Source organism: Vipera ursinii (assembly GCF_947247035.1).
Source record: "Vipera ursinii genome assembly, chromosome: 1".
NCBI classification, from domain to species: Eukaryota; Metazoa; Chordata; class Lepidosauria; order Squamata; family Viperidae; genus Vipera; species Vipera ursinii.
Window position 1 is genome coordinate 39,645,846 of NC_139512.1, and position 21,579 is coordinate 39,667,424.

The window sequence follows — 21,579 nt, forward strand, 5'->3', positions numbered from 1 at the left end:
CAGTTTTATGGATGTTTTATGTGACTATCATTAGATATTGAAAAACACTGGAAAAACAATGGGACTGTGAGGAGCACTACATAATTCATCCTGTTTTGAGAAGCAGCTGCTTTCAAATGACATGGTCTGACATATTCCTGAAAGAGAGGAACAGAACCATTCTAAACCTTCAGTTCTTATGGTTGCTGAAGGGTACAGAAAGAACAGCAGAGTCAGACTTAATCTACTAATTCCCATATAGTGTTCATCCTTGATGTCATTATTTGCTTTTTTTCAGGATTGCCTGAAATTTAGAAATAATATCTCCCGGTCACTTTGTCTGACCACTGAAGTTTATATACTGTCCTAATTCTGCCCATCTCAGAAAAATCCAATATAGGCTCCTTAAAAAGAAATCCGATAGCGTGCCTTATCTCAAGAAGGCATTAAATGCTTCTAATTACTTTCTGATTAGAAGTTACAAACCATGTTTGACTACAGTCTAGAAATTAAGTGGGATGTACCCCTCCAAATAGCGTGTTCCCAGCATGTCACAATCTGAAACTGATCCAGCCTTTTTGTTAGATGTAGTCTCCTAAAAGTAATGATGATTTTAGCTTATTTTATATGATGTTCTACTCCAAGGCCCAATCTACTGGTGACATCTTCCTGGCCAGGTTTTCTGCAGTGTGGTAAAATAGTGAATTGGTTAACTTAAGTAAACATGGCATTAAGTCAATTTTCTGGCTCCTGCCCATTCACTGTAATAATTTTGATATACAAGTTCTGTGTCAATGGGTTACTCTAACTCCTACTTAACCTGCTACACTTATAATGGTCCCAATTACTTTTTAGATTGCTACTTTGTGAGCTAAAAGCACAACTAACACAGAATTTACTTAATTAAGTTTTTCAAGGATTTATCACATTTCTGTCTATAATGGAGGAGAAGCCGAAGTGATTAACATTTCATTCATGTTTCTGCACACTGAAATGAACATGGAAGAGCAATTTGGGATGCCTGCACACCAAAGAGATATTGATAACAAAGGAATGGCTCAGTTCTTGCTGTAGAATATAGAATATTGTACAGAGGAGCTGCAGACCTAGTTGAGCAGCACCTAACTTTTTTTCTTCTAAAATGACAGATCTGTCAGCTCCCTTCTCAGTGTTGTTGTGATTTAATGTGAATCCTGACATTTGGGTGTCTAGTCAAATGAGGACGTGCACATTCATGTAAAGGCAATTCCAATCTCTTCTTAATGAAACATCCTTATGGAAACGTGAGCAACTGCATGAGCTGAACTGCAGGTGATTTCTGATGTACCTGGGGAAACCTCTTTAGAGATAGATGGTTTAAAATTGTCCTCAGTCTTCTGACTATCAACATGTTATTAGAGGACCTACATTCCTTGGATTTTTCCTAGAGCTAGTAGAACTACAGTAATTGAGTATTTGAATTCAAGAATAGATTCTCGTTATTAATGACTAAAAATAAAATTCTTCTAAATACTTTAATGTGTTCCTAACTGTGTGCAGGATGTCTTGTTCTTGGCACAACATTGCTTCTATCTTGGACAATTCCAATGTTGATATCAATCTCTTTTCCAAATAAAGTGTTTCAGATAATTGGCTCTCCTGAGCAATAGGTTCAATAGCCTTGATAACTAGAACTTGAGCATTCCTTTGATGCAGCTTTGCCTATCAATTTAAGAATTTGCTATTCTAGATAATTTAAGAAAATATAAGCACTGAAGTTCAGTATATATGTAAACATATTTGAGCCATCCCTATGGAATACATTAAGTCAACCCTTTTGACTTACGATCAAAATCCTGAGCTCAATTCTGGTCATAAATCAAGAACTACCAGTACTGGCATTCTTGGAGAAGACTACAATATTGTCCACTATAGGCCGAAGCCACATTGCAGTGTGAATCTCCACTCAGGATTACACCCTATTAAGTTTTTAAGTGTGAATTTAAGTCTTTATTAAAACCACAATCCTGCAGAAAGCTAAAAGAAAAGAAGTTTGTAATATTAACAATGTCATAATTTCAGGAGATAAAATCCAAATATCCACAATATGATGAATTTGATTTTTTAAAAACTTAACTCATAATGTAAATTTGGATATTTTTCTTCATGCCAAATATCTGTGGAATTTGTAGAAAAGCCACAAGATGAATCTTGAGTTCTGAATCTTATAGAATACAGAATATTCTCTGTAATATCTACAGAGATTTAGAAGAATGTCTAATCTCAGCATTTAGTGCATATACCATTTTGGCAATTGTTCATGAATATGCTTAGAAAGCATTACTCCTGTGTTTGGAAAGTATTGGGCTATCAATTTGTTAGAAAGAATGGCTAGACCTGGAAGCTAGAGATGTTCTGTATGCATTTTAGGCATCCTCAGGGACTTTTGGAACAATTATGCCATAGAGTTTGGCTAAATTAGCTCATTCCAACTCAGGAGATATAGCTTAAAAGTTCAGAAGCTCATACAATGTGGAATAAATGAGATGTGTTGCGTAATTTATTATTGAATATTTGCCTAGCGTCAGGAAGAGAAAAGGTCAAGTGAAACAGGCCTGTGGCATTGCCAAGTTAGTCCATTATTTATCAGGGAGAAAAATCTGTTAAGCAGTTGATTTCATGGTTGCAGAACTTCAGTGATATGTTCTACTTTCTCTGGTGAAAATGGCAAATTAATAACGGATGGACAATATATAGAAGATGGAGTAGTGGGAGCATCTCTGCTGATCATATTGTTGATATGAGCACACTTCTCTGACCTGACCTGAATCTACAGATTCAGTTAAACTTTTTCAAAGGAGAAACCTGCACTCACATAGCTCTATGTCTAAATATGTTCCTTTTCAAGTATTATGTCAGACTTAGAGACATTGGGGAGTAATGCTAGTGATGGGCTAGCAAGCAAGCACAGTCCTACAGTATATCTACCTACAACAAGATTGTGTGAACAGTGGGAGATATTAATAAGAACATTCCTGTACAAAAACTGTTCTAAAAGAAGCTCTTTACAAAACTGACAGGTACTCTCTTTACCATTAATAAAGAATGCTACGTGCAGCATGGGCACATTAAGGCTAGTTGGATCATATATGCCAGTGATGGCGAATCTTTTAGAGACCGAGTGCCCAAACTGCAACCCAAAACCCACTTATGTATCATTGGGTGCTGCATGGGTGTGGCCCATTGGGTGGGTGTGGCCAATTGGGTGGTCATGGCCCATTGGATGGGCTTGGCTGCGGTGGTAATGGCAGACTGGGTGGGACTAAAAAGTTCAATCAATCAATTCCAACTTTGTGAGATCTTTTTTTTTCCCCATGACAAATTGAAATTGATTGATTGATTGAACCTTTTCACTTTTTTGCACACAGCGGTGGAGGCCTAAAGCGAAAAGGTTTTATAAAACCCAGCTGAAGGCCTAGGACTGGGGTGATGGTGCGCGTGCCCACAGAGAGCTTTCTGCATGCCACCTGTGGCACGCCTGCCATAAATTCGCCACCACGGATTTATGCCTTATCTATCTTGCTAAAAAGCATTATTCAGAACTTTCAATTCATTTTCCCTTGAGCTTAATTGATAAAGATCACGGCATACGGAGGACTATGACTGGGAAAGTGAGAGGAGAGAAATAAAAATATGTTGTATCCATGAAAATAAGAGAAACGAGGAACATAATAGATTTGGTCTGATCTAAGTGGAGTTGCTGACTACATTCAGGAAATCAAAGGTGTAGATTTAATAAGGAATGAAAGTGCTAAGATATGAGTCAGAAGGTAGAATTTTCATCATCTCGATTGTTGTGGGTGTGTATGAAATAAATATCCATAGTTGATTATGATAAGTGCATATCACACTAGTGAATAGTGATAAAAGAAAGAAGAATCTTGGAAAACTGCACAACATTCAGAATGAATGTGATTCATGGAAAATACTAGGAGAACATGAACAGGTGGTGGTAAATGAGAAGACTGTACAGAAAAGGAGTAAATGGTGATGCCACTTACTGTAGAAAAAACATGTTTTCAATTCATGTTTTGAGAGTAATTTTATACGTATAACTGCAAAAGTATGAGTGTAACTTTAAAACATAATTGATCTGATTGTTTATTATATAAGACAAAGAGAACTGAAGAAGATATGGGTAATAAGATATTCTGAATATAGAAAAAACCATTTTAAAGTGGTGTCACTAGTGAATTTTGGAAAAAAAATGGGCTAGGAAGAAAAAGAAAAAATGAAAATCCCAAGAATAAAATGACTACATCAATGCCTGAAGATTGGAAGAATGCCATTATTGTTTCCTTATGTAAATGAAAAGGTAACAGGAGTGAGTGCTGAAAACTACATAGTAGCGACTTCAGTAGTGAGGCTGAAAGGGAATGAGATGTGCAGACCAGATTTTTGCTGTTTAACAAGTCACTACAAAATGTGCGCATTTAAGGAGGGTTCTTACATGTTGATTATGAATGAGGAACAGACCACACATATTATCTATGTAGGGAGAAGAAGGGGAAGACCAAAGTCATGGTAGGATGGACTTGATGAGAACTTCATCAAGTAGAGAGAGGTGATACATTTTAAGAAAAGAAGGAAGCAATGTATGGATGTGATAACAATAAAGATGATATTGTTGATGTGCTCATTTAAAATAAAAAACTAAAGCGATTGGAGAGATATGCAATAAAGTATATACTTTTTATTGGAATGCACTGTGGTGATCATTGAGCTTCTTGCCAACAGATAATGCGAAAGAGAGCCTGGAGTGATACATTTCTACAGATTACATAGGTAAAGGTAAAGGTAAAGGTTCCCCCGCACATGCGTGCTAGTCGTTTCCGACTCTAGGGGCCGGTGCTCATCTCCGTTTCAAAGCCGAACAGCCAGCGCTTGTCCGAGGACGTCTCCGTGGTCATGTGGCCGGCATGACTAGACGCCAATTATATTGGAAACAGAAAAATAAAAGAAGTAATACAATGACATTATGATCCTTCAGCTGGGATGCTTTGATGAACTAATAATGACTTCCCCATTATATCACATTTAATACTTGTAGAATGATAAAATCCTTCCTGCTACTATCAACATGTACAATGAACAGCACTGGTTATGTTGCAGTTTCCTTTAACATTATTTCACTCAGTCTCCCCAGGTAGGGCAGCAGTCTGACTTCTCTTCACTGTCTCCAATCCAGGATCACAGTACTAGGCACTGAGCCATACAAATATAATGCTGACAATTAACTACGGAAAGGTTTCTATCTGAATATATATTTAATTATAATAAGTTTAAAACAATGTGAAAAACAAGTGAGGGAGTTCAGCTAAGAATCCTTGATCATGATATAACAATAGGAACATTGCAAGAAATGTCAGAGGTTATGTCTTACACTTTGGAAAAGCAATAAAAAGGATTATTCTCTTTTATATTTTCTCTTTTATGCTTTCTTTTATAGTCTCTATATGGCTGACTTTATTTGCAGCATGCTTATAGTCTCTTGATCTATTTCCTTCATTTGAACACTTCTTACATTCCCCCCCCCCCGGAATTCAGGAATGGTGTTTGTCTCAATTTTTTCTTTTGTCTAGCAAAGTAAATTATGCTACTTAGACTGTAATCTACAGTGTATCTGTCTTCTGGGAGAAAGTCTGTCTGAAGCCAAATGGGTTCACTTATTGCAAAATGTTATGTATGCAGGCACCTGCATAGCAACAGCCACCAGGGGGCGTTGGCCTGAACGGTTTTGGCGGGAAACCCAGTTTCGGCGGGAAACCTAGGGCCAGCCCCATTGGCTGTCCGCTCACCTGGCTAGGTATTTAAGGAGGCCAGGTAAACCTCATTCCTCAGTACGCTACCCCCCCAATAAAAGAGCTGAACACGTACTCTGGCTGGCGTCTCTTCCTTGCGTCGGACCCACTACATTGCACAAAATATATTTAAGATCAGATCAATGCTTCTTGTACCCAATGTCCCTTTGTTCATATCTAACACTTTTAGCAATGAAACTATGCTGGTCTCTATCCCATAATATTATCAAATCAAGAGCAAACATAGCCCAAATATTAAAAGTTCTCCATACTCCTACCTAGATGTCTGATTGCTTTTAATTTATGTTTTTGCATACTTGTGAGAAGTCTGCAGAATTTTCTTTCAGAATCAGCCCCTAGGATTATTGCTTCACTCAAATCTGTTTAAGCACCATTCAGATATCTTGAGCAGATGTGATTTTTTATTAGCCAGATGTCTTCTCTTTTGAATTCTTCTCTAATTTCATGCCTGGAAGAAAAAAAAATCTGGACTTTTATATGAATATAAAATAGGTATGAAAAAGTGGCTGAAACTAGATGTTAAAAGTGAATCTAACCTAACAGGTTTATTTTATTTTTTTAGCATATCTTGAAAGAACGTTCAGAATTTTTCTGCTTGCTTAAACAAGTGGTAATTAAAGACTAAATGAGCATAAAAGATGGGATTAGACCTTAACAGCTGTTGAACCATTCTGAAATAAGTGGGCCAAATTTTCTTTTATTTTTTTTATTAAATATTATTTTCACATTCATTTTGTGAAAAGCACTAAGCACTTATTTCTTAAAGCCTCAAGTAAGGGAAAACTAAAATGAATTGTGAGAACCAGATCTCACTATACTATACATTACAAGAGAATAACGATTAGTGTGTGTATGTGGAATTGAATTACTGACATGATTTTGCATGCGTTTTAGCTAGGCAAAAAGGTTTTTGTTTTTTTTTTTAAAAAAAGATGAATTAAACCCTTCTGATCTATTTTATAAATTTTATTGCAGATTATGTATAGCCCACTTCAGTCTATGGGCCTATGTGCTGTGTTCATTAGGAACATGAGGGTTATGTGAAGCTATTGATAGATTTTGCTTATTGATAGATTTTCTTTTGGAAGTCCACATTTTTCCCAAGGCTTCCAGAATCATTATTTATTGGATTTGCCCTGAAGTTTCAAGATGAAAAAGAATGTTAAATTTTGGCCAAGAGGTACACATTGTAAAAGTGAAATGAGCAAGGCAAGAAAAGAAGAAAAGCAATGACATAGGAGGCTGTAAAGGCCTGGCAAAGGTGAAAGTAAAGGTTTCCCCTGTCCAATTGTGTCTGACTCTATACCAGGGGTGTCAAACTCAATTTCATTGAGGGCCGCATCAGCATTGCGGTTGTCCTCAGGGGGCCGGGTGGGTATGGCCAGGGTGGGCGTGGCCTACTGGGTGGGCATGGCTAGAGTGCGTATGGCCTACTGGGTGGGCGTGGCCAGCTCTACATCGTTCGCATTAAGGGTGCCTATGGGGGCCTGGGCAGGAGTGGGACAGATCTGAAGGTCTCTGGCAGAAGGAGGGTCTCTGGGCCAGGGCCAAGGCAGTGGGAGCCATTCCCTCACTGTTTCCAGGATGGCTTCGCGGGCCGCATGAAACCACTTCGCGGGCCGGATCTGGCCCCCGGGCCTTGTGTTTGACATGTCTGCTCTAGAGGGTGGTGTTCACCTCCCCTTCTAAGCCGAGGGAGCCAATGTTGTCTACTCACATTTGCATACTTTTGAACTGCTAGGTGGGCAAATCAAAAATTGACTTAACATTGCTAGGTGGGCAGGAGCTGGGGCAAGAATGGGAGCTCATCCTGTTGCGAGATGCTTGGGGCTCAAACCCAGGATGTCAGTGTCTTTAACCACAGAGCCATCACATCCCCTTAAAGGTCTTGTAAAGAATAAGTTTGGTGTAGTGGTCAAGATATCAGACTAGAAACCAGTAGACTGTAAATTTCAGTCCTGCCTTAGCTACAAACCAGTTGGGTGACTTTGGGCCAGTCATTCTTTCTCAGCCCTAGGAAGGAGGTAATGGCAAACCACTTCAGAAACACTTTCCCAAGAACACTGCAGGGACAAGTCAAGGCACAAAAGTTCACTCACACACACACACACACACACAAAGAGTTGTACTTCTGAATCTGAATTACTTCTGAATTACAGTAGAAATTAAGCATGGTGTTGAAATAGTTTAGATAAATCCACCTGTGTGACCATATAATTATTTATCCCTCCCTACTAGGTCACCATGCTAGCCATATCTTTGACATAAGTTCACTGAATAGAAATAATTTGGTTTACTGGGCAATGGGTTCCTGACTGAATCTGAACAATACTACACTGGGATATTGTGGAGGAGGTATAAAATGTTGGACTAGGTCAGTTTTTAGTCTTATCCAGTATGGTTCCTTCTATGTGCTTCTGCTGGACAAGTGTATGGCAATGCTATAACACTCTGGTTGTGGATTTTCAGATGTGTCCAATTGATGATTGTCAGAAAACAATAATGGAACAAGGTGGGGATATGGTCTGATGCTTCACCAATTGATCCCTGCAATATTATTTAGCAGTGTTTCTTGCAACCATGTGCTGTCTAGATGTGTGGGATTATAATTCCCAGAATTGTCGTGTTGAATAGGAAAGATAGCAGTTGCAGTCTCCATTCATCTGAAAAGTGTCAAGCTGGGAATGCTTGCCATACATATATACACGCTTTTAGGAGTAAGCTTCACTGAAATCAGTGGACTGGATTTCTGCAAACGTTATGGGCTCTTTTCCACTAAAAGCATTTAAGAGGCTAATTGACCATCTACAGCAGGAGTCCCCAACCTTGGCAACTTTAAGGCCTGTGGACTTCAACTCCCAGAATTCCCCAGCCAGAATGAGGTGGCTGGATGGAGTCACCGTAGCAGTAGACGTGAGCTTAAATGGACTCCAGAAGATGGTAGAGGACAGGAAGGCCTGGAGGAACATTGTCCATGGGGTCGCGATGGGTTGGACATGACTTCACAACTAACAACAACAACAATTCTTTGTTCTTCTCACAGCACATAGGCTTGGGTTTTATAATAATTATCTCCACTTTTACAAAGTAAATATCAAAAAGTAGATATTTGATCCACCTTCCCAGATATATATTTGGTATTCTTGTTCAACTGGAGCCATTAGCATTAGCCTTCCCTACCCAATGGTTGGGCATAAAGGCAGTCGTGCATAAGGCACACAACCTGATGACGTTAAAGGGTTTAGTTGCAAGTTCATTCTTAGTATTGGCTATAACATTGTTATGTAGAGGTCACTGTCCAATTTATCTCTTAGTGCACTTACAAGTCCTAAACTGTGGAGTGAGATTAACCAATGCAGCAGAAAAATACACAATGAATCATCATAGCAACAAAGCAGGACAAATTTATCAGAGATTTCAGCTGGTTGAATCCTTTGTAAAATAACAAGGAAACAAATTGTTTGGCTTGCTCTGTTTGTGACAAAGGAATGTGATGCAGATAAGAAGAAAACCATAGTTCTCACCCATTGCAATGTACACAAATTGTTATTTTGTGTACAAGAAAATATAATTTCTTTTTCCTATTGGATGGGATCGGTTTTCACTATTACCTTTTCAAATAGCTATTTTTTTTGTGAAAGGAAGCATATTTCACAAAATATTTTGTAAGGCAAAAACAAAGCAAGGAGAATATGATCTCAATCAATTAGGAGTAAATGGATAGATTTTATCATGAGATTTGTTGAACAAATAACTATTAATTTGTCTAAATTTATATCATTCTTTGATATAGCTGCTAAAAAAATCTGACCTTATCAGGATCTATCTTCCCCCTGTTCTGCAATTATTTGGAATATAATCTGGGATGACAGTTCTAGAATTTTCTCTCTAAGGATACCTCCTTGCTGGTAAATTAAGGGTAAAAGATGCCTAAGTGGAAGTTTTCTTCACTGTTTTCAGAAATGTTGAAGATCAGCACATGTTTATGTTTTAATATTGTAAGAAGACATAATAGACAAGTACATAGCTGACAACATACATTCTAAAGACTGTAACAGCCATTATTAATAATAATAATTAATAATTTAATTTGTATACCGCCCTTCTCCCGAAGGACTCAGGGCGGTGAACAGGGTAATACATAATAAAAAATAGAATACAAAAATTAAAAAGCAATTAAACCATTATGCCCATAATAATTAATACATATTAAAATTAAATCTATTTATAAAAACCCAACCCCATCCCATCAGACCAGGCCAGCTTGTTCGAAAAAGAAGGTTTTGAGATCGCGCCGGAAGGAGCGAAGGTCGGGGGCCATCCGGAGCTCAACCGGTAGGCGGTTCCAAAGGTCTGGCGCGCCCACAGAGAACGCTCTCCCCCTGGGGGCCACCAATCGGCATTCTTTGATCGGCGGCACCCTGAGGAGGCCCTCTCTGTGGGAGCGCACTGGACGGAGGGAAGTTGATGCCGGCCGCAGGTGTTGCTGTAGGTAATCCGGACCCATGCCATGAAGGGCTTTATAAGTCATCACTAACACCTTGAACCTCACCCGGAGAGCAACCGGTAGCCAATGCAGCTCGCAGAGCAAAGGTGTAACATGGGAGTATCGGGAAACCCCCAAGACAACTTGCGCGGCTGCATTCTGCACCAGCTGAAGTCTCCGGGTGGACCTCAAGGGCAGCCCCATGTAGAGAGCATTACAGTAGTCTAGACGAGAGGTCACGAGTGCATGAGTGACTGTACGCAAGGCATCCCGGTCTAGATAGGGCCGCAACTGGCGCACCAGGCGAACCTGAGCCAAGGCCCCCCTAGTCACAGCTCCAATATGCTCTTCCAAAGAGAGCTGTGAATCTAGAAGGACCCCCAAGTTGCGAGCCTATCTACGGGGGGTAATAGCTCACCCCCCATGGCCAAAGATGGAATAATCGGAATTTCCCGGGATGCCGGCACGAACAGCCACTCAGTCTTGTTATGTAGGACACACAGGGAGAAGACTAGCAGAGTACAACCATGAATACCAGCTGACAGTGAGAAGACACAATGAAATCTCCTTAATCTTGCAACACATGGACAGACTCAACCAGTTTCAACTAGGAAACTATTATCATCTTAGATTAAACCAAATGCAAAAATGCTAGGGAAGTCCAGGAAGTTTGGCATTCAGACAAATCAGCCATCAACAGACACATAGAGGTAAACTATAGTTGAATACTATTCAAAAGAAATAATAAAAAAGCTAAGAAGGAAACAAAAAGATCAGAATGCATCCTCTCCAGCAGTTGATATCCAGATAAGCATAGATTAATACCAGGCAAAGAATCAAGCAGCAAACAATACCCTAATCAATGGACTAGCAAAGAGAAAGTACACCTCTACCAAAACTGGCAATGCAAATTACTGTATGTTATCAGGGAACAAAATCCACACTCATTCACACCGATGATGTTATTTAGTTGAGTAGTGAAATACCTGCAAGGAAACAATCAAGTTCAGAAAGCACTAAAAACTCCACAGTTCAACCCTGAGTTATGTGCATTCTCTTCTACAGGTATTTAGAAGCCAAGGGCACAGTGGCACAAGGGATAAATGACCAACAATTTAATAGCCAGCCATCAACACTTTAATTAACAACTAAAAGCTACACACAACCAAGCACCCTATAAGTACAATGCATAAAACAGCCCATTGCACATATTCTGGAGAGAGAGTGAGTTATCTGATGATAGGCTCTGGCATGAGCTTGGAAAAATAAACTTTTTCAGTTTGGATCCTGCAACATTATCCTGGGCTATATATATTTGCCTTCATTCATGACATTCTCTTCTGTTGGTGGCTTTTATTCATATAATATTTGAGGAGGTGAAACAAGGATTTTATATGATTATCTGTAGTGCAAAATAGAATGATACTGATAATCTTTCAAATGTGTATTTCTACTGAATAAATTAGATTGATTTGATCAGTGCACAGAAGCATTTGGATTACTTAGTCTGTGCTCAGAACTTCAGCAGCATCAAATTTAATTAGTATTTGCATGAGAGACCTTCAGCAACAGTTAAGGCTGTAGGATCTCTCTCTCTCTCTCTCTTTCTCTCTCTCTCCTTCCTCCCTCCCTCCTTCCCCCTCTTCTTTTTCCTTTCCTTTCCATCTCAATCTCCATCCCCCCCTCCATTGCTGTCAAGAAATCTACACAGATGGTCAAATCAATAGGGCTTTAATTCAGTGGGGACTTCTATTCAGTTCCTTAAGAGTCACTTAACCTTTCCATATAGAAGTTGCTGTATGGTTTCCACACATATAACTTGATTCATAAATCTTCAGCTATTTGGTACAGCCCCCACTCCCCAATAATTAGCTAACTACAGAATCTTCACAGAGCCAAACAGGTTAGATAAACATTTTACTTACACAGTATATCAGCTATTACAAAATGGTTTTATTTTTCTTAGACTCTGATAACTTTATTGTTTCTTTCCCACTCATGTGGGAGCAGTGGGCTAATGCCTCCTTAAGTAACACCAGCTGCCTGCAATTAGTGCAGGTTCGCATCCCACCAGGCTCAAGGTTGACTCAGCCTTCCATCCTTCCGAGGTAGGTAAAATGAGGACCCAGATTGTTGGGGGCAATTAAGCTGACTTTGTAATAATGCCGCTTGTGTGTGTGTGTGAAAGCCCTAATAAGCAGGCATATACATAGAATGAAGGCTACTGCTAAGCTTGTAAGCCGCCCTGAGTCTTTGGAGAAGGGCGGGATATAAATGGAATTAAAATAAAAAATAAAATAAAATAAATAAATGTGTCTGGAGGACACTGCCATCTTTTTAAACAATGGTGTTGTCTGAGCTACATCTCATTGCTTTCTGTTTTTCCAGTTTCAGGACTAACGGTGGTTATCTTAAGGTACTTGGGAAAAATAACAAGCAAGATTCAAGATACTCTGCCGGGAAGATGGAAAATATAAAAAAATTAAAATTAGATTGCTTGTGATTTGGTATTGTGAGCAATCCAATGCAGCAACAGGTATCTAAGTTAGAGATGCCTGGATCAGCCTAAAATTACTATACCAGTGTCATGGGTATCATTAGATAATCTGCGAAGTTTTTTTTTTAAAAAAGTCTTTAAAAATATTAAGTCTACATATCTTTTCATACCTAATTTTCATAATTTAGAAACTTTTCTTTATTTACTGCAAGAAATACCAGGCTGCAGATTTGACTGATTGTAAAAGAAAAGCTTTAAAAAGGCCATACCCATGTTGCTGCCAAGAAAGCTACATGGGCACATCAATGAAGTCAGCAGCAGCCAAGCCAATTTGAACAGTATTTTACTGTAGGTTACCTTGTAGGTTACACAGAGAGAAAGAGAGAGAGAGAGAGAGATTTATAGCTAGAAATTACAAAACTTGATGCATATTTCCATGATTTTGAATATAGATTAAGAGATGCTAGGCAAAACTGTGTTGCTGCTTATTTGTATTGCAACTAACTGTGTCTTGGCAGATCATTCTGTTTTATTTTCAGACAAATCCATGATGGAGTCTTTTTTAAATCTGCACTAATAGGAAAGCATTACTAAACAATTCACATAGAGAAAATAGGAGCAAAAGATAAATCCTGTTAGATCCAAGTAATGATTTATCTAATATGATATTCTGTTTCCCTAAGCAACAAACCCCAAAACACTAATAATTCATAGGCTGTGAAATATGAAGCCTTCATAAAATTGTAATGACTGATACCCATGTATAACTTTGCTCTCATATATTATTATTATTATTATTATTATTATTATTATTATTATTATTATTATTATTACTGTATTATTATTATTATTATTATTATTATTATTATTATTATTATTATTATTATTATTATTATTTATTAGATTTTTATACCGCCCTTCTCCCAAAGGACTCAGGGCAGTGTACAGGGCAATAAATATTCAAATACAAAGTATAAAAGTTAAAAAAACAATTAAATAATTATGCCCAATATATACAATAGTTAAAACCATATTAAAACCCAACCCCGAAACCCATCAGACCAGGCTGGCTTGCTCAAATAAATAGGTTTTTAGATCCCGCCGGAAGGAGCGAAGGTCGGGGGCCATCTGGAGCTCAACCGGCAAGCGGTTCCACAGGTCTGGCACACCCAGAGAGAACGCCCTCCCCTGGGGGCCACCAGTCGACATTCTCTGATTGGAGGCACCCTGAGGAGGCCCTCTCTGTGGGAGCGCACTGGACGGAGGGAAGTTGATGCCGGCCGCAGGTGCTGCCGTAGGTAATCCGGACCCATGCCATGTAGGGCTTTGTAGGTCATTACCAGCACCTTGAATCTCACCCGGAGGGCAACCGGCAGCCAATTCAGCTCGTGGAGCAAAGGTGTAACATGGGAGTATTGGGAGACCCCCAACACAACTCACGCGGCTGCATTCTGCACCAGTTGAAGCCTCTGAGTGGTCTTCAAGGGCAGCCCCATGTAGAGAGCATTACAGTAGTCCAAACGAGAGGTCACGAGCGCATGAGTGACTGTATGCAAGGCATCCCGGTCCAGATAGGGCCGCAACTGGTGCACCAGGTGAACATGGGCAAAGGCCCCCCTAGTCACAGCTCCTATATGATCTTCTAAAGAGAGCTGTGAATCTAGGAGGACCCCCAAGTTGCACGCCCTATCTACGGGGGGCAATAACTCACCCCCCATAGTAAGAGATGGAATAATCTGAATTTCCCGGGATGCCGGCACGAACAGCCACTCAGTCTTGTCAGGGTTGAGCCGAAGCCTGTTCCTCCCCATCCAGACCTCCAGGCAATGGGACATCATGTCGAGGGCATCACTGGGGTGGTTTGAGGTTGAAATGAAAAGCTGGGTATCATCAGCATACTGATGATACCCAACTCCAAAACCACGAATGATCTCACCCAGAGGCTTCATATAGATGTTGAACAGGAGAGGCGAGAGGACCGATCCCTGGGGAACTCCACAAATGAGAGGCCTCAAGGTCGACCTCTGCCCCCCTGCCAACACCGACTGCGAACATCCCAGAAGGTAGGAGGAGAACCACTGAAAAACTGTGCCTCCCACTCCCAACCCTCTGAGACACCGCAGCAGGATACCATGGTCGATGGTATCGAAAGCCGCTGAGAGGTCTAACAGGACTAGGACAGAGGAACAACCCTGTCCCGAGCCCGCCAGAGATCATTCACCAGCGCGACCAATGCCGTCTCCGTGCTGTACCCGGGCCTGAAACCCGATTGGTACTGGTCCAGATAATCAGCTTCCTCCAAGAACAAAGGGAGCTGATGCGCCACTACGCTCTCGACAACCTTCGCAAGAAAGCGAAGGTTGGAGACCGGACAAAAGTTGTTTAATACAGATGGGTCCAGGGCAGGCTTCTTGAGGAGGGGTCTCACCACCGCCTCCTTCAAGGTGGCGGGAAAACTCCCCTCACTCAAGGAAGCAGTTATCACTGCCTGGAGCCAGCCTCGTGTCCCATCCCGGGCTGCATAAACCAGCCAGGAGGGGCATGGGTCCAATAAACATGTGGTGGAGCTCAGCTTCCCCATGATCCTGTCCACGTCTTCAGGAGTCACAGGATCAAACTCCTCCCAGATAACATCGACAAGACTGCCTGTGTCCTCATCGTCAGACTCTGCCCAGCCTGAATCCGAGCGATTTTGTCCGACAGATATCGGCTAAACTCCTCAGCAAGACCCTGTAAGGGCTCCTCCCTCACCTCCTGATTAAGGAGGGAGTGAGTCACCCTAAACATGGCGGCTGGGCGATTATCTGCGGATGCGATGAGGGTAGCAAAGTGGTTAGACCTTGCCATCCTCATCGCCGTGAGATAAGATCTCGTGAACAACCTTAGTCGCAACCGGTTGGATTCAGATCAGCTGGACCTCCAACAGCTCTCTAGGCCCCGTCTCCAACGCTTCATCTCCCGGAGCTCCATAGAAAACCATGGAGCCCATTGGGATCTGCACCGGGTCAAGGGCCGCATGGGTACAACTCGGTCGAGTGCCACTGTGGCTGCCTTTTCCCAGGCTTCCACTAGGGCATCGGCCGAGCTGTGGGCAAAGGAGGCAGGTGGGGACCCAAGCGCCGCCTGGAACCGCTCAGGGTCCATTAAGTGCCTAGGGCGGAACCATCTCATTGGTTCAACAGCCCCATGATGGGGGGTGGCAAAATGGAAAACCAGCCGCAGGAGATGATGATCGGTCCATGACAGGGGTATAACAATTGGAGAACCCCCACCCAGATCATCTAACCACCGTCCAGATAGAAAAACCAAATCGAGCGTGTGACCCCCCCATGAGTTGGACCCTGAATAACTTGCATCAGGTCCATGGCCATCATGGAAGCCATGAACTCCCGAGCTAACTCAGATGATCCCCCCAGGGATGGTAGATTGAAGTCACCCAAAACCATAAGTTTGGGGAACTCAATCACCAACCCTGAGAGGATGTCGAGAAGCTCAGGCAGGACTGGGTGAAAAGTACACCAGCAGCAAGCCCAACTGAGCTCTAGGGCCACATTTCTGCGGGAGGCCACCATTGTCCAAATAGTTGGGTGTGAGTCCCTCCCCCTGATTGTGAAACCAGGATCTTCAGAAATGCTGAATGAAAAATTGCTGCTTTGAATGGAAATGTTCAATACAATTATTGATTGTACAATGGTGTGCAAGAAAAAAATATTTCAATAATAAAATAAAATCAGCTGCTCCCTAGAAAGTAACATTATGAAGCTAAAAGGTAGATTTTAGCTGTCGTGTGTAAAAAATGTAATGCATTTGGAAGAGAGGCCAAGTAAAAACAAGGTGAGTAGATGCTACCACTGATATCACAAGCATGAGTTTACTGGAATTCAAACAGGTAATGATTGATAGATAATCCTTGCAAAATAATGTTTATCAGGTCAGAAACAATAGAAGCAAGTAAACAACTGAACAACACCCAAAAACTGAATATAATTGAAGAGGTAGTTTGGGTTTTAAGAAAAACAGATTTTAATTAACTCTAAGCAGTGGTAATTACAATTCATGACAGGAGAAGCTAATTAAAAAGGAGCTAAAGATGGGTGGGACTCCTAAAAACGGAGATAGTTGAAGCACAATAGCAAATGTTCCTATAAAGAGAAAAATGGAGCACTGCAGAAGAAGTACCAAAATTTAGAGATGATATTAAAAAAGAAATGGTCACACATGTGATCTTTGTAAGAGAGAGAGAGAGAGAGAGAGAGAGAGAGAGAGAGAGAGAGAGAGAGAGAGAGAGAGAGAGAGAGAGAGAGAGAGGGAGAGATGAAGTCAGAAAAGCTATAGTTTAAAATAAACTGAAGTTGGAGAAAGTTGCCTCCAGAAGTGGTGAATGCTCCAACACTTGAAGTTTTTAAGAAGAGACTGGACAGCCATTTGTCTGAAATGGTATAGGGTTTCCTGCCTGAGCAGTGGGTTGGACTAGATGACCTCCAAAGTCCCTTCCAACAACAACAACTTCTTCTTCTTCTTCTTCTTCTTCTGATGATGATGATGATAACTAAAAGAATTTTTGACACATTCAAAATATTAAGAAAAGAAAAATAAATCCAGTTGCCATTATATTTCAATGATCTTCAAAATGGGGCATGTTTTCCATTGGACAGTTGGATGAAGAGGTAGGTTATAGGATTAGGTTTCATAGACATGTAGGGTTAGGCTTCATGGAAACTTAAGCTTAAGTATCTATTTATCCTAAATGAGTTTAAATATTGAAGGTTAGAAGAATTTCCACCTGGGACATGAATTATATTTGAGAATATTCTAGAAAAATTGATGACTGAAAGAGAAAAAAAAATCACCATGTTCAGGAAAAAAAGGGAGGTTCCAGTATAAAGGGAAATTTTTACAGCAGATCAAATGCAGTCATTTTGAATATTAGTGATATTCTCCTGGATTGCCTTCACAAGCTAGGAGTGGGAGTATTTGATTGCAATGACTTTTCTTCTTTTTTTGGAGCAATCCGTAATAGTGGAGAGAAAAGTTTAGCCCTTGACTCCACACTCTCTCTTCTCCTAATCATCATGTGAGTCAATTTGCAGGTATGGGGTGGGATATCATAAGTATGCTGATGGTGCTCAGTTATACCTCTCTACCATGGGTTGACCAAGCAATGTTCTTTCCTACCAACTGGAGGCTGTGGAATCTGAATGGGGAAGAATAAGCTTAACACAAAAATAAATATTTCATAGAATTACAATCATTTGGCTAAATAAATGTTGCCTGGCAGTCACAGCAATTAATTAAATACATGAAAATTATACCCGGGATATACGTTCTCAGAAGAAAGATAAAGAGAACTAAGACTGTTCATTCTTAAGAGCAAAAGCTAGAGGAGAGCACTTCAAAATACTGGAAAGGCTGTACAGATGAAGGTCAAGACCCATCCCTTACATCCCTTCTGTAGTTCATAGCATAGAATAATGCAGCTGAAATACAGAGGAGCAGATTATATTAACAGACCCCAACATTAATAGCTGCTCATTATTCAGCAAGTAGGTGGTAGAGATTTTAAAACGACATTTCTCAAGGATTTTTTAAATTGGATTTCTGCTCTGAGCAGGAGGTTAGATTCTGGTCTGTGCACCATTTGAACTGTGTTTCATATCTATATTAAAGTATAAATATAATGCCATTGAGCACAAATAGTAGAGAAACCTTTCATCTCTTACATGTAGTTTTTCTAGAGATAGCGGACTGACTGCATTTGGAGAAAAAATTCTAGTCTATAAAAAGATTGGGATACCCAATCTTCAGGGACAAGAGTGAAATACTGGAAGGAGAGCAGCTATATGCCATCAGACAGAGGTATATTTCAAAGCAGATTGGCATTCTTTCCGAATATACTTTCTTAGATGCCTAGACTTGAAAGCTAAATGTACAGCAAACATTATTCACAGTCATTTATATACTTAGAGTCCTTTCACAATAGTTCTTTCAGTTATTGTCTTAAAACACCACAATTTTTTTTGGAAGTCACTTTTTCTGGATTTTGATAATGAGAATGAAGTTCCATCTTGATATATCTCTTTTGCTAACTTGCTTTATGGCCAGGTAGAAACTAGTCCTTTACATAACCAACTATTCCTGTTATGTGGACTAAGAAGAGGTTAGTAGATATCAGGAAACATAACATCTGAGCAGATGAGAAAAGTAAACCTGACTTCAATATATAGATCTTTGTGTGTGTATGTGTGTGTTTAGCTGGCACCTCAATTTGTGTGTGTTTAGCTGGCACCTCAATACCACATCCAGTCTTGGTTCCTATATCTTTTAAAGTGAGAAAAAGAGTGAAATATAAACTTATCATCAGAACTGAGAAAAGGATTATATCAGAACACCACAATTAACAAACAGAAGGAAACTGGTTCTGTAGTAAATCACTTACATGTCAACAGAATCTGCAATTATTTTGAGTGTTGGTTGATGATTCTTGTTACGAAAGCACAGCAGCTTATCCAAAGACTCCATTATTAGCACACTCTTCAGAATCATATCACATGAATATCACTGACTGGTTTCTGGATAGAAATGACACATCCCAAGGTGAAATCAACTTTTTTTTACAATAACAATAAAGCAAGCTTATTTGGCAATGCTGAACTTAAATAACCCAGACATGGACTTAGGTTTTGCCCCCTAAACCAACAGGATTTGCCAAGAAGTACACAGTGGTCGCAGAAGGGATTTGCTGTGAAGAATTGTCAATGAATTCTCTCACTACATAATGATAATGATCATCATCATCATCATCATCATCATCATCATAAAATAAAGTTGGGAGGGGCCTTGGAGGTCATCTAGTCCAACCCCCTGCTCAGGCAGGAAACCCTATACCATTTCAGACAAATGGCTGTCCAATCTCTTCTTAAAAAATTCCAGAGTTGGAGCATTCACCGCTTCTGGAGGCAGGTTGTTCCACTGGTTAGTTGTTCTGTCAGGAAGTTTCTCCTTAGTTCTAGGTTGCTTCTGTCCTTGATTAGTTTCCATCCGTTGCTTCTTGTCCTGCCCTCAGGTGCTTTGGAGAATAGCTTGAGTCCCTCCTCTTTGTGGCAGTCCCTGAGATATTGGAACACTGCTATCATGTCACCCTAGTGCTTGTCTTCACTGAACTAGACATACCCAATTCCAGCAGCCATTCCTTATATGTTTTAGCCTTCAGTCCCCTAATCATCTTTGTTGCTTTTCTCTGCACTCTTTCTCAACATCTTTTTTTTCCATCTTGGTGACCAAAACTGGATGCAGTATTCCAAGTGTGGCCTTACCAAGGCATAATTGTTTAGAATACAAGCAATAACAATGAGAGGTTAGTGCTAGTTTGGTTTTGTTTGAATTAAATTGTCCTTGAAATGAAAACTCTTGCTTATTAGATCCATCAACTTTTGCTAAAATCATGAAACAAGGCAGCACACTATCTAGTTGATTCAGACTTTCTGAATTATGCCTCAGGTTTTTAACATCTTGATCTGTTAATTTATCTCTGAAGTACTGTTAAGGATGCTTTTTAAGTAGTTTTGAAAGGTTAAGATTACCAGATTGAGTTGCAAAAATTTGGATGATCACTAGATCAGAAAAGAATTAAAAGAGTCATTGGTCTAAATGCTCCTATTCAAGAACTATCGATGATTTTGATTTGATAACCTTATGAATGATTATAATCAAACGACTTGACAAAATTGCCTAAACAAATGCTAATAGAAACATATGTGACATTTGCTTTCAGTCAGGAACTCAGCAAAAATTTAATTCCCCCAATTAATTATGCAGTTCTTCTACAGCTATTACTCTAGTACAGGGGTGTCAAACTGGTGGCCCACAGGCTAGATGCGTCCTGCTCAGGCCACACACACCCCAGCTCCAGAAAGGCAAAAAATATATTGATATGTCACGATATGTCACATGATGCGATTGAGTTTGTTAGTAGTACATGCTAACTACCTAAATTAAACTACTCTAAATTTTCGGTATTTGAAGGTATACCAAATGTACAAGGTATACCAAATGTACTTGTGTAAATAAGGTATACCCAAGTACATTTGAGATAGCAATACTGTTTCACAAGTATCATGCAATGGACCCTTATTCAATTCTCACTCTTCAGACACTCTTCAGTAGGAAACTTCAAAAAGGGCAGCGTTGCATATATATGTTACTGTTGACTAACTTGAGTATTGCCATCATAATTGAGTTCATCTTCTTCTCCTGTTCTCTTTCCTTCCACCTTTCCCAGCATTAGAGACTTCTCTAGAGAGCTAGGTCTTTGAATAATGTATCTGAAGTAGAGGGTCTACTGAGTTAGCTGAGGCAAGTTGTCCCATTCCGGCTTCTTTTTCCAGAAAAAACTTTGCTAGACACAATTCTCATTCTGGCCACCAATCCTCACTACAATGCCAACTCTACTCCCTCAAAGATATGTAATTCTTCATGAATCCTTACCAGAAACTCAGTTAGGGCAGTGTTCTCAAGCTTGGCAACTTTAAAATGTGTTGGCTTTAACCTTCAGGTAGCTAGGGAATTCTGGGAATTGAAGTCCACACATCTTAAAGTTGTCAAGGTTGAGGAACACTGAGCCAAGGTACCATCCTAGGAATTGATTCTATTATTTTATTATCTATTATATTCAGTGCTTTTTTTGTAAAAGAAAAAGGTGCCGGAACTCACACATGTCATACAACCCACCTTGCCTACCCTACAAGGTTCCATCCAAA